The sequence below is a fragment of the Microcaecilia unicolor genome, chromosome 5 (genome assembly GCF_901765095.1).
Source record: "Microcaecilia unicolor chromosome 5, aMicUni1.1, whole genome shotgun sequence".
NCBI lineage: Eukaryota > Metazoa > Chordata > Amphibia > Gymnophiona > Siphonopidae > Microcaecilia > Microcaecilia unicolor.
In genome coordinates this window covers 354,320,050-354,325,516 of record NC_044035.1, presented here as the reverse complement: position 1 = coordinate 354,325,516, position 5,467 = coordinate 354,320,050, and positions in this window count along the sequence as shown.

Below are 5,467 nucleotides of genomic sequence, written 5' to 3'. Positions count from 1 at the left end.
GTGGAAGACTCTTTTAACAATCCAATGTCTGCATCTGAGCTTGGAAAACAAGATTCATGAAGAGGCGGGTAAAAAACTGGCAAAGACCAGCAACTCGCTCAAATGAAACTCAGATACCGCTTTGGGAAGAAACTTTGGATGAGTCGGCAAAATAAAAGGGAATAATACACTAATGCTTGTATTTCACTAATTCTATGTGCAGATACAATGGTAATAAGAAACAACGCTTTCCAAGTGAGATATTCAATATGTGCCAACCACAACACCTGAAAGGGCTTTATCAGAGGTCTCTGCAGAAGCAAACCTTTCAGAAACCATTTTACAATTCAGTGTGCCACCTACAAGGCTTAGCTCACCGTGCTCCAAAAGGCAGGTACCACACAGGGCCGCTGAGAGACTGGGCCGGGCCGGGCCCCGCTGCCGTCCCCTCCCCGGAGTTGTTGTCATCGCCATCCCCCCTCCGTCCACCACCGGGCCAGGCCCCCCTGAATTCAAATCATAGCGCCTCACCTCGACCCCGCTCCGTGTGAAAGAAGCGCAGCAGCAGCAGACTGCAGATCGCCTCCCTTTGGGCCTTCCCTCCCTGTGTCCTGCCCTTGCGCAAGTTACGTCAGATAGGATAAGCAGCATATAATCTGTTTTGCTCTTCTGAGATCTTGCCAGGTACTTATGACATTCAAATATTTGAAAGGTATTAATCCGCAAACGAATCTTTTCCGGAGATGGGAAGGCGGTAGAACGAGAGGACATGAAATGAGATTGAAGGGGGGCAGACTCAGGAAAGATGTCAGGAAGTATTTCTTCACGGAGAGGGTGGTGAACGCTTGGAATGCCCTCCCGCGGGAGGTGGTGGACATGAAAACGGTAACGGAATTCAAACATGCGTGGGATAGGCATAAAGGAATCCTGTGCAGAAGGAATGGATCCACAGAAGCTTAGCTGAAATTGGGTGGCGGGGGGAAGAGGGGTTGGTGGTTGAGAGGCTAGGATAGGGGAGGGCAGACTTATACGGGGTCTGTGCCGGAGCCGGTGATGGGAGGCGGGACTGGTGGTTGCGAGGCGGGAAATACTGCTGGACAGACTTATACGGTCTGTGCCCTGAAAAAGACAGGTACAAATCAAGGTAAGGTATACACATATGAGTTTATCTTGTTGGGCAGACTGGATGGACCATGCAGGTCTTTTTCTGCCATCATCTACTATGTTACTATGTTACTATGACATGGATTGGCCACTGTTGGAACAGGAGACTAGGCTTGATGGACTTTCGGTCTGTCCCAGTATGGCAACGTATATGTCCTTATGGACTTACAAAAGTAGGAAGACAGGTAACATTTATTCTGCATCCCTCCCTTACGATGCTTGAAATCCAAGCAATGTCATCTGCATCATAGGAAGACTGGAAATGAAACCTAAGTGCAGACATGCTGTATGTTAAACATTTATGCACATAACATGTACTTAAATGTTAGCACCTAGGGTATCAAAATACCCGCGGAATAGGCACAGCATGACAGCGGCAGTGTAAGCTTCCTGCATATTAGCCTGCTACGCAACTCCCATATGCCCCCTGACCTGGAAAGATCACCTCGAAAGGACTTTGTACACTGGCAGACCTTGTCCTCTCTGCCGAGTGTCTGGCTGTACCAGTTTTAATGATGTAGACATGCTCTGAGACCATTAATGCACGTCAGACAGACCAGAAGACAGCTCTGAAATGTCAAGGACTTTCGCACTTGCGTCTTTACTTCATAGAGAAACCTTAGTATCCTGATAATTCTTATTAGAACTTGTTACACGCTCACATATTAAACCCCTAAAGGACTAAACAAAAGTCTCAGTGCTGTTAAATTGTGTCGCACATGCTATCATGTTGTCATAAAGCAAAAAAAAATGGAGCAGGAAGGTCTTAATTGGAAAATTGGATGAAACATTTCTTAAGAAATAAAGGCGAACTCAAGTAATGCACTGCTCACCCACTGGTCCCCACAAGCAATATCTTTTTAGGTACGAGAGAGGCACTGGTCATCATGGAGTACGGGAACCACGGCCTCTACTGAAAACAGTGGAACTTTACCTTTGGTCTGACATCAGTGGTTGCCGGGCAGAGCATAACATGACTTGCACCATCTAGTCTATTCTAGAAAGAGATGGCAGCTAGTATTACCATATTAGAACCAGAGGGAAGGAACAGATAAGAACATAAGGGTAGCCATACTGGGAACCAATGGTCCATCTAGCCCAGTATCCTATTTCCATACAGTGGTCAAGCCAGGTTACAAGTACCTGACAGAAACCCAATTATTAGCAACATTCCATGCTACCAATCCTCGGGCAAGCAGTTGTTACACATCTGTCTCAATAGCAAACTATGGGCTTTTCCTCCAGGAACTTGGCCAAACCTTTTTTAAACCCAGGTACGCTAACCGCCATTACCTCATCCTCTAGCAAAGAGTTCCAGAGCTTAACTATTCACTGACTGAAAAAATATTTCCTCCTTTTTGTTTTAAAAATATTTCCATTTAACTTCCTTGAGTGTCCCCTAGTCTTTGTACTTTTGGAATGAGTAAAAAATCGATTTACTTCTACTCGTTCTACACCACTTACAATTTTGTAGACCTCAATCATAGCTCTCCTCATCCGTCTCTTTTCATAGTAACATAGTAACATAGTAGATGACGGCAGAAAAAAGACCTGCACGGACCATCCAGTCTGCCCAACAAGACAACTCATGTGTGCTACTTTTTGTGTATACCCTACTTTGATTTGTACCTGTGCACTTCAGGGCACAGACCGTATACGTCTGCCCAGCACTATCCCCGCCTCCCAACCTCCAGTCCTGCCTCCCACCACCGGCTCTGGCACAGACCGTATAAGTCTGCCCAGCACTATCCCTGCCTCCCAACCTCCAGTCCTGCCTCCCACCACCGGCTCTGGCACAGACCGTATAAGTCTGCCCAGCACTATCCCTGCCTCCCAACCTCCAGTCCCGCCTCCCACCACCGGCTCTGGCACAGACTGTATAAGTCTGCCCAGCACTATCCCTGCCTCCCACCACTGGCTCTGGCACAGACCGTATAAGTCTGCCCAGCACTATCCCTGCCTCCCAACCTCCAGTCCTGCCTCCCACCACCGGCTCTGGCACAGACCGTATAAGTCTGCCCATCACTATCCCTGCCTCCCACCACCGGCTCTGGCACAGACCGTATAAGTCTGCCCAGCACTATCCCTGCCTCCCAACCTCCAGCCCCGCCTCCCACTACCGGCTCTGCTATCCAATCTCGGTTAAGCTCCTGAGGATCCATTCCTTCTGAACAGGATTCCTTTATGTTTATCCCACGCATGTTTGAATTCTGTTACCGTTTTCATTTCCACCACCTCCCGCGGGAGGGCATTCCAAGCATCCACTACTCTCTCCGTGAAGAAATACTTCCTGACATTTTTCTTGAGTCTGCCCCCCTTCAATCTCATTTCATGTCCTCTCGAAATGAGATTGAAGGGGGGCAGACTCAAGAAAAATGTCAGGCGGGGCTGGTGGTTGGGAGGCGGGGATAGTGCTGGGCAGACTTATACGGTCTGTGGCAGAGCCGGTGGTTGGGAGGAGGAGCTGGTGTTTGGGAGGCAGGGATAGTGCTGGGCAGACTTATACGGTCTGTGCGCTGAAGAGCACAGGTACAAATCAAGGTAGGGTATACACAAAAAGATGAAGAGCCTTAACCTCTTTAGCCTTTCCTCATACGAGAGGAGTTCCAACCCCTTTATCATTTTGGTTGCTCTTCTTTGAATCTTTTCTAATTCTGCTATATGTTTTTTGAGATATGGCGACCAGAACTGAATGCAATACTCAAGGTGTGGTTGCACCATGGAGCAATACAGAGGCATTACAGTATTTTCAGTCTTATTCACCATCCCTTTCCTAATAATTCCTAACGTCCTCTTTGCCTTTCTGGTTGCCGCTGCACACTAAGCAGAAGATTTCAACGCATTATCTACAACGACACCTAGATCTTTTTCTTGAGTGCTGACCCCAAGGTGGAGCCTAGCATCAGGTAACTGATTTGGATTATTCTTTCCCATGTGCATCATCTTGCATTTGTCCACATTAAATTTCATCTGGCATTTGGATGCCCAGTCTTTCAATTCCCTAAGGTCTTCCTGAAATATTGCACAGTCCGCACGTATTTTAACAACCTTGAATAGTTTTGTATCATCTGTAAATTAAATCACCTCACTTGTTGTTCTGATTTCCATATCATTTATAAATATGTTAAATAGCACCGGTCCCAGTACCGGTCCCTTTGGCACTCCATTGTCCACCCTCCTCTATTGAGAGAAATGACCATTTAACCCTACCCTCTGTTTGCTGTCCAATAACCAATTCCTAATCCAGACCAGAACCTTGCCTCCTATCCCATGACTCTTTAATTTTCTCAGGAGTCTCTCATGAGAAACTTTATCAAAAGCTTTCTAAAAATCTAGATACACTACATTAACCGGCCCACCTTTATGCACGTTTATTCACGCCTTCAAAGAAATGAAGCAAATTGGTGAGGCAAGACTTCTCTTGGCTGAACCCATGCTGACTCTGTCCCATTAAACCAGGTTTGTCGACATTTTCTGTAATGTTATTCTTTATAATAGTTTCCACAAATACCTGACAAGATCCCAAAAAAGTTCAATACATTTTCTGCTGCTTATCCCAGAAATAAGCAGTGGATTTTCCCATGTCAATTTTAATAATTTTAAATCTAGACTGAAAGCCCACCTCTTTAACATTGCTTTTGACTCGTAACCACTTGTAACCACTCGCCACCACATACCCTCCTCTCCTCCTTCCTGTACACATTAATTGATTTGACTTGCTTACTTTATTTATTTTTTGTCTATTAGATTGTAAGCTCTTTGAGCAGGGACTGTCTTTCTTCTATGTTTGTGCAGCGCTGCGTATGCCTTGTAGCGCTATAGAAATGCTGAATAGTAGTAGTAGTAGTAGTAATAATGGTCTATGGACTTTTCCTTTAGGAAGCCGTCCAGACCTTTTTTATACCCCGCTAAGCTAACTGCTTTTACTACATTCTCTGGCAACGAATTCCAGAGTTTAATTACCCATTGAGTGAAGAAATATTTTCTCCAATTCATTTTAAATGTACTAATTTGTGGCTTCATCACGTGTCACCTAGTCCTAGTATTCTTGGAAAGAGTAAACAAGCGATTCACATCTACCCATTCCACTCCACTCATTATTTTATAGACCTCTATCATGTTTCCCCTCAGCCGCCTTTTCTCCAAGCTGAAGAGCCCTAGCCGCTTTAGCCTTTCCTCATAGGGATTACCACAGGACACACCTACTCTCCACCTATGAGCACGCCTCACGCACTGAAAAATTAAAAAAAAATTTCAGTGTGGGATTAGCATGCACTGAGTGGTAAACTACCTCAGGACACCTCAGCGCATCTTGTGCTAGTGT